General features: G+C 44.8%; 1 long non-coding RNA gene across 1 annotated transcript; it reads left to right on the forward strand.

Moving 5' to 3' along the window:
* Positions 1 to 3435: 3435 nt before the first annotated feature.
* Positions 3436 to 8929, forward strand: LOC135981839 (uncharacterized). The gene is made up of 2 exons (XR_010599036.1): positions 3436 to 4911; positions 5813 to 8929. It is a non-coding gene; the product is annotated as an uncharacterized LOC135981839 (long non-coding RNA).
* Positions 8930 to 12789: the final 3860 nt, after the last annotated feature.

Consider the following 12789-nt stretch of genomic DNA (forward strand, 5'->3'; position numbering starts at 1 on the left):
GTTTCATCCAAGGATCTAAACCTGCTTTTATTCCCCTTTTACCAACAGGGAGACCAAGGCACAGAGAAATGACATGACAAGTCTGTGGTAGATTGGGGAACAGAACCCACAACCTCCTGAACCAGTTAGACCCCTAAGCTAACCATAGGCCTCCCCCCGCCATTTTCCTATAGCATGAGAAGTCATAGGGACAAGTGACTTTGGTTGCAAACCGCTCCAGTACATCACCCCCTGGGAAGGCACGTCTCACATCACTTCACATAAAAGGATTCTATTATTTGTGCTGCTGCAGGTGTGATTTAAATAATTGCATTTGCTCACAGGCCTTCCCCTATTGGCAAAGGTACTCAAGCATTGAAGCAATGAATTGCCAGCCATAAAAGTGCAATCTGAAGAGGTGACCTCCACAGCCTCTGCAGTAGCCCACTGTTAATCTGCTTAAACACAACATTTTCACTTGACTTTATGGGGACCTGGCAAGTCATTAGCCGAGGAGGGAGAGATTTGGATTTGCTGAGGAGGCAATATTTTGGGAGTTTTAAAGCTCAGAGCTCCAGCCCCGGTGTCCTTAATGGGCCAGTTTGATGAAAGACTCTGAATTGCCTCAATTCTGTCAGTTTGCAAATTTCGTCTGTGCTAGAGATGCATGAAATTTGAGTGACTGTCAAGTGCTGGGGGTGCTGTGAACCAGGAACGTCTGTTCCAGACTCACTTTATGATCTCAAGTAAATCCTTTCCCACTTTTTACCTCAGTTTCCCTGCCTATGAAATGGGGATAATACTCCTTTTTTTGAGGATTCATGAGCAATTATTATTTAAAGGTTTAAGGCTCAAGTCAGGCCAGCAGTGAACCCTTCTCTGCCCCAGTTTAACAAAACACAGGGACACTGCTTATTTGAGGCCTGCCCTTGCTCTGATTAGGTCGATGGGAGTTTTGCCACTGACTTAAATGGGAGCGGCACTGGGCCCTTGCTGGCTTTCTGCGTCACCTGCATGTCTAGGTGCATGCTAGTCAGAGCCGCACTGGTGTCTGCACAACCTTTACTCCAGCCCAGCAGTTACAAATTGTGTTGAAGAGAGAGCAGCTGTGTTTCCCATCCCCTCTTTGTGCCTAATGAACTTCCTGCTTCTCTCCCCATGAGGGGATTCTGGGTGGCCGGTTGTTGAGCATTCCCAGATTTCTAAGGCTGCTGCTTAAACTAGAGGCAGGCCATTGCTGGGCGGGATAGTGAAACACTCTAAAGTGTTGATGTTTTTATTTTGAGAGCAGCCAAATAGCCGCTGCTCAAATTCCAGTTCAGGCGGAGCAGAACTGTGTAGAACATTGTCACAGTACAAAGCAGCTGTACCTGTATTTCTCCCCCCGCCCCGTCACGATGGTCCCCCAGTGCCAAGCACTCCGGGCTCCTGGCTCTCCAGCTGTCACCTCTCTTGGGCAGAGGCACACGTCTCTCCCACTCCTGATGGGGGTTTTGCCAGGTGCACAGTTCCCTGCCTACACTCGGAGTTCCCCAGCAAGTCAGGCTGCTTAGCTTTCTCCTCAGAGGCTATCAACAGTGTAGTTGCCCACAGTTATAAGGTACCACACAGCTCTTTCTAAGGAAGTACATTTGTTCCTAAGGTGAAAGCATTCCAGAGAAAACATATTAAAGGAACTTACACACATGCTACTAAGCTTACCAGAAATCATCCTCTGACTCCAGCGTCAGGGTCTGGTAGAAATCACTCCTTGTTTTCCCCTGTGATTGCAAGTTCACAACAGCTGTTAGATCAGAACAAGCACGGCCATGAATGGGAGAGTCACTCCTTTATCCAAGTTTGGGGCTTTGATGTGCAGAGACCCTGAATAGTAATTTGCATTCACTTCCCCCGAGACATTTCCTAGGAACCCCACTTAATGTGTCAGACAGACAAACAAAGTTATTTAAAATAGTCCTTCCAGCTCATAACCCTTCCCAAGGTCATGTCTCCCCTCTAGAGAAGTTATAGATAAGTGCAAAATAATACATAAAGTTTGCTTTTTTAATACAATCGACACCTAAGATACTTAACTGAATGATGTTTGTCCAGGGTAGTGCAGGAAATTACCATATCTGTCACAAACGTGTTGGTAGATACACTGACGTTGAGGGTCAAGTGTCTAGATTTTACTATATTTCATTTTGAGACTGTGCATATCTGGTCCTGTGCCTTCTCTGAATAGCAGGTATCAGGACTGAACTGGTCACACATACACAGGTGTGCAAGAATGATCAAGATGCAGGTGTGACAGTGCACTGGTCTGGGAATCAGGAGATCCAGGTTAATTTCCTGCCTCTGCCACAGACTCCTTGTGTGACTTTGGGCAAGTCCCTTAACCTCTCTGAGCCTCAGTTACCCATCTGGTAAAGGGGGATAATATTTCTTATCTTGGCTATTGCTCTTCTGGATAGGGACTGTTTCTCAATGTGTGTATGTGAGCAGTGCCCAGCACAACAGGGCCCTGCTCTTGGTATGGGCCTGTAGGTGCTACCATAATACACATAAGAAATAATAATAATAGTGACAGCAAGAGACTGGAATCCAGTACTCCTGGATCCGGTTCTCAGAGGTGGTATGAACCTGCTGGGCAACCTTGGACATGGCCCAGGCTCTGTGCCTTCAGTTTACTAATCCATAAAACAGGCAGATTAATACCTATCACCCTCACGTGGACATTGACAGATCTCGTGATTTTATCATGAGTCTCGCAATATTTGGTGCGTTTCTTGAAGCCCCAGCTCCTGGAGTCATGTGGTTACATGCAACTCCCTTTGACATTTAGGGCCAGATCCTCAGCTGATGTAAATTAAGGTTGCTCCAGTGAAGTCATTTTACACCTGCTGAGGATGTGGCCTATATCCCTCAATACATCATGAACCGAAACTTGTAAGTCACATACTGGATTATTTTAACTGAAGACTGCCAGCTAGAGGCCTATTTCCCCAAACACACCTGCAAGTGAGTAACTTTAGTCAGGTGAATAGTCCCACCGAAATCAGTGGGACTGTCCTTAGTGACTGAAGTTACTTATGTGCATAAGTGCTTGCAGAATCGGCCCTTACTGTGTCCAGAGATGTTCCTGATTATTCATGAGCCCTGTGCGCTAAATATTATGACAAAGCAGAGATTTTTAGAATGATGCAAAGACATTTTTTACTTTTCTTTTTTCCTGGTTGGGAAAGATGCAAAGATTTTTTTTAGGTCTGGAAAAAAACAGTCCTTTCCCTTGGTCATAAGTAGCCCTTAACTGTTGGATCAGCAGCCCCATGTCCTTTAAGTATAAAATAAAAAAAAAAACTTTCCTTTTCTCCATGGCCCTGCACCTTGGGCCTTCTTTTATGTCCCTTTAAAGCAGGACTCATGCAAAGAGAGGGGAGGGCTTTGGTTTTTTAGTAAATGAAACGATACTAGTGTTAGGCCAAAAAAATATGGAGTACAGAACACTGTTTGGCCAGCTTAGCCAAAGTTAGGCTAACTGTAGTTGCTGGGCCATTCCTGTCTCTCTGTGAAACATGAGGACATGCTTGCTTGGGCTACAAAGAATAAGATAAAGGGCGGGGGGCTGTATTCTTGTACCAAATGTACTAGGAACGGTTTGTTTGGACATATGGAGACTTGCAGTCTCCACTCCCTGTTTCTGTTCTTAACTCCCTACTTTCTCCTAGTTTCTAGTGCATGACGAAAAAGCTGATAAGAAGCTGCTGAAGCATCATGAACTGTTTGTACTGTCAAAGAACATAGATATGCATGAATATTAGAAGCTTTTAACTAGTAAAGGGGGGGATTGGGTTGCTTTAACTATGACGCGACGGAACTGTCTATATAATCTCACTAGTTATTGTAATCGTGGCTGGTTCTCTCTGGAGACGGGCCGCTCTCTATTGTTGTGTGCACTCTTCAATAAAGAGCTTGTATTGGACCTTGCTGGTGTTGCCTGTCTCTCACTCTGCGGTCAGACAACGAACCTTGCCGTCTGGGTTAAAAAGTCCCCGACAAATTTGGCGACTCTGCCGGGACTCGTCTGACTCTCCAGTGCGGGATCAGACTCCGAAGCAACGCAGCGCGCATCCTCTGGCTTCGAAGAGCCTTGCCCGGTAACCTGATCCCTGCATCGGCGATAAGGCGAGTTCTGTGAACCAGCTGAAGCCCGTAGAAACCCAGCAATGTCCACCTACCCATTGAGTAGGATCCAGGTCTTCGGGGTTCGAGTCCCTGAATAAGGTAAGCGATCGCCGGCGAGGGGTTAGAGTCCCCGGGAAAGGGGTTAGAGTCCCCAGAGAGGGGTTAGAGTCCCTACAGGCTAAATGGGACAAGTCGGCAGTAAATGCCCGGGGGACGCCCCGTTGTCTCTGGTACTTAGAAATTGGAAGGATATCTCTGGAACAACCGGTTTGACTAAATCTAAATGAGAAACTTATGCCAAATTCAATGGCCTTCCTTTACTACTCATTTGTCCCCGTCTAAAGACTGGCCAAGGTGCGGAACCTTTTCTGTTGACAGGATGGATTCCCTCAGGAATATCCTGGTGGATCTTAGACCGGGACAAATGGATTTTTTATTTGTATGGTATAACTATAAACCAAAAGAAAAACTGCTTTCGGCCCCAGCTGGCTGTGGAAAAATATAGACAAAGGCAAACCAAAGGCAATACAAGTTACAGTGCTGAGATTACATTTGTAAAGCTTAACTATCCAGTGAGATCCAACAGTCTGCCTTTGAGACCCTGGAGCTGGCGTAGTTTGGGGACGCTGAAGAAACCCCAGGCAGCCGGCCTGGACTGGAATCTCTGAAAGAGATGTCGCAGGAGACCCCAGGGTGTAAAAGAACAGCCCTCCCAAGAGTGAGAAGTTAACTCTATAGTTGCTAGAGGGAATTAAGCAGTGAAACTTGGTAAGAATTTCTGTAAGTAATCCAGGCAAGAAGTTATTTAAGTGGAATTATTCGACTATGAATACGTTAGTCTAATTTGCTGAAGAACACTCCTGCTGTGTACAATCTGTATTTTATAAGTTTAAGATCAATTGGTATTGTTTAAAGTTGCAAAACCGAAAATACTTTTGCCAGGCACAGGAAACTAGTGTTGTTTAAGGTATTTAGCATTTAATCCTTAAAGTGACTTAATGCTACAAGATTTAAAATGTTTTAAATAAAGACCAAAGGTTGTGGCTGCAGCAGGGTAGTCAAAGCCAGAAGAATAAAAGATTTAAATTTTGTTTTTGGGTAACAAAATAGCAGATAAAAGATCTAGTAAAGAGAGAGAAGGACAGTGCCCCTGGCTCTGTGTGGTTGAGCTGACACTTTGCTGTGGGTGCATGGAGATTTTGTAAGCATAAAAGAAACAGTTACACCTTGTGTAGAAATTAATGTGGCTAGTGTTGTAGAAATTGAATTGTGGAGAGGATGTGCATTTTCCCCAGAACATGTGCAGTGTATATTGTAGTAAAGGTAAAAGAAATGCAAACCTACCAATATAGGTTGTGTTGTCTTTTTCAGATCACTGTGTGTTTGAAAGCAGGAGTTAGAAGTAAAAGGCAATCAAAAGTCTGAGAAAGTTAATTGTGTCCTTTTTTTAAAGTAAATCTTTAAGCTGTGGATAGCATTGGATCTGGAAGCAAGCCAAAAAGCATTTGTATTAATGCAAATTATCTTACTAATAAGGTAGAAGCCACTGAAACCTGGGCTGCCTATAAAACAAATACAAGGAAATATGGGGTAATTCCTCTGTTTTGCCTAAAATCAACAAGAGTATGTGTATATAAAGGAAATATTTTAAGTAATTAATGTCTTTCAGATCATCACCGAAAATGGATGCCAGCTGAACAGCATTCAAGGTACCATGCATTTACTGGTACAATAGGAATTATTCTATGTCCTGTCTTGTGGTGTTTGTCTTGTGGCCAGAATTGTTGTGTTTAATATTTTCATAAGACAGTCGAGTTCAAAATTAAATAAAACGGTTAAATACAAAAGCAGATACTTGTTTTATTCAACTTAGAATACAAAGTGTTTGAATAAATCAGGAAAAATGTAATATACTAAAGTCTAATACATTTGCTTAAGTAAAAAAAAAAAAAGCTTAATTGGTCAGATCTTTTAATTGAAAAAATGTTGTTAAAATTTGCATATCAACAGTCTTTGGAAGCAAGGACATGGAAGGTTAACCCACTCCCCATATTGCACATGGGATCCTTCTGGCTACCTCAGATTTCTAGCCAGAGGGCTGGGGAGGGAAGAAAGCTATTGGACACCTGAGGTTGTACCGAGTGGACTCCTCAAAAGTGGGTGTGCTTGTCCTGGTTTGTTGCTCCAAAGCTCTGTATAAAAGTTATTTTACTGGAAGGGTGTATATGGCATACATTGAATAATAAGACTAATGTACTGTATAATGGCAATGTGTATGTGTTCATTGTTGGAAAAAGTGTATGAGTGAAAAGTGGAAGTTTCCTTTGTAGGTTAAAAGAAGCCAAAAAGGAAAGAAGGAAAAAGAACAGAACAAGTTAACTAGAAAAAAAAAATAGCTAGCAAGCTCAGTCTAAAGATAAGATGCTGGCCCATCCAAGGGCACTGCCCACAGCTAAGACTTGGCTGACAGCCAAGAAAAGGGGGGCCTGAATGTGCCCAAGCAGCTGTAAAATCTGCAAAACACTGCCAGGCATTAATGAAATGTGTTAAGTTTTTCTCACAGGTAAAGAAGTGCTACCTAAAGACCGTAGCAGCCCTGCCATTCATTGAAACCAGGAGACTGAGTCTACGTAAAGTCCATCAACGAAAGACTGCTTTGACCATGCTAGAAAGGCCCTTTCCAAGTCCTGTTAACCACCAACACTGCTGTAAAGTGCCAAGGACTGCCTACCTGGACTCATGCTTCTCACTGCAAAAAGACCCCTCCACCTCGGGAGGACTCTCCGACTGATGATCAGCCTATTCCTCCTTCTAACTCTGCTGTGCCTTCTGGACAGCAGGGAAAAGAAAAAAAAAGACAAGGTGAAGTGCTAGTAACCTCTCCCTTGTCCACTGACAGACCTACTGTGCCTTTGAATTTTTTTCTAAAAAAAAGCAAAACCCATTACAGGGTAATGTGCTAGTAACCTCTCCCCTGTATGATGCTGAACCACACTGTTTCAGAAAAAGAGAAGAAGGAACACTCGCTCCATTAAAACCACCAAAGTCCAGGAATTCCTGACTACAAAAAAAAACATTAAGAACTGACCCTGGTGAAGAAACAAAGAATTATACACTGGCAGGAAGAAACTTGTGGGACCCATGCTTGGGAATATGGTTTTGATTGGATTTTGGGGTTTATTCTACAGGCTGCGCCCTGTGTTTTGAATGAGTCCTTCAGCATGTATTGCCCTCCCTAATTGGATTTTAAATGCAAAAGGGGCTGCTATTAGATTAGCACAACAGAGGGCTTGGGTTATTTCCTCTAGAAAAAAAAGAGACTTAACCGGATCCCTATAAAATAAGGCCAATAGTACAGCAGCAGTTTAAAATATTTTTAAGAACCAAAAACATAATAAAAAATTAGGGCAACTAAAGAAGGCCACAAGCCTTATTTGTGGAGCACAGCTAACCCAAGTACAAGCTGGAATTGGTGAGTTACATGTTATCTCCGCCCTTAGTACTATGACCCAGAAGTTGCTAATAGAGATGGTATTAAATATCACTAAGCCTGGGAAGGCATTGCAGTGGGATCTAGCATGTTCAGGCTTGGCCCACTGCCCTTACAGACACATCAGGAGTACCATCTGATCTGTGGCCATAAAGAAATACTTGGAGACTTTCCTGGTGGAAGTGCGGACATTCTCAATGCTCCTTCCAAGCATATGGACCGGTTAGGGAGGTGTGGGCTCCCACATACCGAATCCTGCCGGGTACATGGGGAGGATGTATGTGAGATTGGGTAATTCACCGAGACATCTGGGAAATTAGACTAACGCCGATGCCCTGGTGGACTTGGCAACAGCTCAGAGAAAACTAAGGCAGATGGTTCTTCAGAACCACTTGGCTCTACATATTTTACTGGCCTCTCAGAGAGGAACATGTGCATTAATTGGACAAGAATGCTGTGTGTATGTCCCAGATGTTTATAATGCCACTTAAGAAAGAAAAAACCACCTTATGGAGGTAGCAAAGGACCATGGAGAGAAGCGAATTGAATCCTGGTGGAGTAACCTGTTCAGTTGGATTCCAGATATAGGTGGTTGGCTCCATAATGTACTCCGAAGCGCCGTTGTAATTATATGCGGCTTACTGGCCTTGTATGTTATGATAAAAGTTGGACGTTGGATGGGCGCCAAGGTGTGTTCTGCCCAAAAGTAACCAACCCCAGTCTTTCTGCTCAGTAGTTGTCCCAGGAGTCCCTCCAAGGTACTCCAGGGACAAAAGGGGGGACTGTTAGGCCAAAAAAATATGGAGTACAGAACACTGTTTGGCCAGCTTAGCCAAAGTTAGGCTAACTGTAGTTGCTGGGCCATTCCTGTCTCTCTGTGAAACATGAGGACATGCTTGCTTGGGCTACAAAGAATAAGATAAAGGGCGGGGGGCTGTATTCTTGTACCAAATGTACTAGGAACGGTTTGTTTGGACATATGGAGACTTGCAGTCTCCACTCCCTGTTTCTGTTCTTAACTCCCTACTTTCTCCTAGTTTCTAGTGCATGACGAAAAAGCTGATAAGAAGCTGCTGAAGCATCATGAACTGTTTGTACTGTCAAAGAACATAGATATGCATGAATATTAGAAGCTTTTAACTAGTAAAGGGGGGGATTGGGTTGCTTTAACTATGACGCGACGGAACTGTCTATATAATCTCACTAGTTATTGTAATCGTGGCTGGTTCTCTCTGGAGACGGGCCGCTCTCTATTGTTGTGTGCACTCTTCAATAAAGAGCTTGTATTGGACCTTGCTGGTGTTGCCTGTCTCTCACTCTGCGGTCAGACAACGAACCTTGCCGTCTGGGTTAAAAAGTCCCCGACACTAGTTATCCCTTTGGATAATAATGCTGTGTGAGTCGCAGAGGAAGGAGAAACAGATATGCGTTAGAAAGAGGTGTAGTCAGCACATCACACTGAACCCTGACTAATATTATAAAGCTAAGATTATGTCACAGAAGCCATGGATTCCGTGACTTCCAGAGACCTTTGTGACATTTTCTGCTTCAGCCCCGGGTGGCAGGGGGGACCCTGCAGCTCTCAGCCACCAGTCCCAGAGCTCTGAGCTGCCATGGGCAGCAGGTGCTGGACTACAACCCTAACCCCCTCCCCCCAAGCAGGGCTCTGGCTCTCAGCCCCCATTAGCGCCATTTTGTCACAGTCATTTGTAGTAAGTCAGGGACAAGTCATGGGCTTCCGTGAATTTTTGTGTATTGCCTTTGACCTGTCCCTGACTTTTACTAAAAATAACCATGACAAAAATCTTACTCTTAATTATCATCCTGTCTCTGACTCCCTCGGTGTCCTTGGTCAAGTTGCTTAACCTCGCTGCCTCAGTTTCTCAACTCTCAGAACTGGCCCAATCAAAGATTTGAGGAGCTGCCACCATTAAAATAAACAACAGTACATCACAGACCGAATTCAAAGTCTTTCCATAATGCACTAAGAAATATGCAATCTAGGTTCCAGCTCACCACCATGAACTCAGAGTCCCCACAAAGAGCCAGAGGGTTTGAACAGAAAAGGTGAGAGACCATAACAGGCTGGAGATTTACAGGTTATCAATTGTCTTAAGGAGAAAAAAAAAATCTGACAGACGTTCTGGGAACCTTTCAAGAAATTTCGAGCTGAGTTGCTGGATAGAAGTGTTCTAAAAATAGCCCTTTGCATACCCAGCACAAGCTGCCAGTCAGCTCAGCTTCGGTCACTTTCTAGGCAGAAGAATCTCTTATTCTCAGGACAGAAACAGAAGAAAATAGGACATCTCTGGTCTACTCTGGCTTATTCCTAGTAATAATAATGTAGCAATTTCCTATCTGCACTGAGAGTGGAAGAAAGCATATCCCAGCAGGTCTTTTTGGATATGAAAAGCCGCCACAAAGAGGCACTTAGCTACTACCACAGTGATGGGTTGGCGAATGGGCCTGATCCAGAGGTTAGAGAAAAGATCTCATTGACTTCCAGGGGCTTTGGATCAGGGCATAACATCCCGATCATGGAAAGTGCTTAATTTTAAGCATGTGGATAGACCCTCTGACTTCAGTGGGACTAGTCCCGTGTTTAAAGTTAAGCATGTGCTCGAGGTTCTTCATGGTCCAAAAAACTAGAGCGAACGATTATCCCAGGAAATACCTCGTCCCTCTGGGATGAGACGGAGGTGCAGTAACACGACCCTTTTCCTGGTCTACCAGTACTGTTTTCACGCTGTGTGACCTGTGCCGTTGAGTCTTTCTCAGTGACTTCCTTTGCCTTGGGTAGCTAGGTGCAGCTGCTACCCTCCATCTTTGCAGCCTGCATTAGCCATCATTTTCAGGGTCCACCTTGCATAATGCCCAAGGTGATATTTCAGGCAAGCCTTCATCACTGATGGCATAACTCCAACAAGCAATCCCCTACTTTAGATGTTACACCCCCCCACCACCACAATGAGGTACAGGTCGGACTTGGAGGGGCAGGGTCCACCTGCGACTCTAATCTCTTTGAACATTGAAACCGTTGAATCAGTTTCCAGCTTTTGCTCTCTGGGTTCTATACTTACCAGCTCCTCCAATTCTCACACGGAGGTCCTCCACCGGATTGGCATCATAGCATCTGCCATGGGCCGTTTACAATGGATATGGAATCAACATCATCTTAGTGTGCTGTCAAAACTGATTCCCCACTCTGGCACTTTGAGTGCAGAAGGTGGGGGCCCGCAAGGATTCTAAAAATTGTACTGGCCACTCCAGGCTGGTATTAAACTTCCAAGGTCACAGCTTCTTTCTGACCTTGGATGGGTAGATGCTGCCACCACCCAAGTGCAAACCCTCCCACCCCTTTTGAGAACCCAGGAAGGAACACTTGGGAATTCCTTCCTGTGGGATTCCCTCAAGCCCTTTCACCCCCCTCTTCTGAGGAAGAGCCAAGAAAGAAAACAAAGGAAATCAGCTGTTGCCACCAGCTAATTAAACAACATGCACAAACCTCTTAGGACACACAACCCTCCCCCCCCCCATCCTGTTCTTAAAAAAGGTAAATTTCATTAAAAACAAAAAGAAAGAAAATACATCTGGAACTTAGGCTGTTGCTAGAATTAAAAAGAGCAAATATAATAATTAAGCATCAAGGATGGTTTTCTTGAGATCCAGCTTAAAGGTTACAAGCAAAACAAAAGCATTTGGGGGTTAGCACAAAGGAGTCCACAAGCCAATAAGAAATAAAAGAAATAACCCTAATCACGTCTTCCTAGACATTCCCCAATTTACTTACATATCTGGGGTTCAAATAAGTAGTTTTAGGTTTGATCTGATGATTTTCCATACCTGGCTTAAAGCTTCCTATAGCATTGCTGCTCTGCGTCTCCTTTCTCTGGAGAACAACAACGGACAGACAAAGGGAAAGTTTTCTCGCAATTTTAAAAAGTTCTAGCCTTCCCATTGGCTCTTTTGGTCAGGTGCCCACTCACTTCCCTTTACCTATGCATCGCAGTCAGACTTTTTAACCCTTTACAGATATAGCAAGTAGAGAACAGCTACCGAGAGGGATTCTATAGCTAACTGGCTGGTTGGGTGTCCACAAAAGGGAGCTACCCCCCTATCATTTGTCACATATAACAACCAAGTTCAGGATTTATTCGAGCTGTATCCTTCCCATACTGTTGTATGGCTGCAAAACATGGACACTAGGCTGCGCAGACTGGACAAAGCTGGAGGCTTTCCACACAAAATGTCAACGTCGTAGACTGGGCATAAAGTGGAATGACTTCATCTATAATCCAGATGTTTATGGTTGTTCAGGTCAACAGACTATGGGGGCTGTTGTCCGCAGGCTGCACCTTATGGCTTTTTGGACATGTCACAAGGATGCCATAAGATGTTCCAGTGAAAGCCGTTTTCTGGGTGGCTTGTAACATCTGGGATAAAATTCCACCAACTGAAGGGTGGAGGCGACCCAGAGGCCGACCCCCTACTACATGGGTGCATCAAGTCTGTGGACTCTCAGGCCATCAAGCCTTTGTGGTTGTGCAGGAACGGACCAAATGGTGAACGATCGCTACTGCCGACGGTCTGGCTAAGCGTTGAAGAAGAAGAAGATGTGCTCAAGGGCTATCCTGGACTGTCCAACCCCTGGATTTTGGGCCCAGTGGTCTGTACCTCCTTGCCTCAGGGCTTCTTGACCTCTCAATTTTCCCAGACTCCATGGGCCTCTCAAGATTCACCCTTCTTTCAGGACAAGGGCATCCCTCTGGAGTCCTCCAGCAAATCCCAAATGCAGATACAGATCTCAACCACTTCTGCCCTCCTCAAGCTCCAACTTTCATCCCTCTTAGGTTTCCCTCTGATCCTCAGACATATGCCACCCTGGTGTGCCTTCCTGAAGGCCAGCGTGCTGCCCTTCTGTCAGGACTCACCCCCAGACCTTACTCCACTCGAGTGGCTTCTTCATCTCTCTTCTTGCTTTTTTCCAGAGCTCTCTACTCATGCAATCTCATGGCCAATTCTCCCTCTGGGTTTCCTTCTCAGTCCTGCCAGTGGCTCTAGTCCCAGAGAGAGACTGCAGAGACCCTTCCCCCTTCTACTCTGGGCTTCCCCCCTTTATAGGAACCACCCAGCTCCTCCCCCAGGTGGGGCTCACC

The sequence above is a fragment of the Chrysemys picta genome, chromosome 2 (genome assembly GCF_011386835.1).
Source record: "Chrysemys picta bellii isolate R12L10 chromosome 2, ASM1138683v2, whole genome shotgun sequence".
In the NCBI taxonomy this organism is placed as follows: domain Eukaryota; kingdom Metazoa; phylum Chordata; order Testudines; family Emydidae; genus Chrysemys; species Chrysemys picta.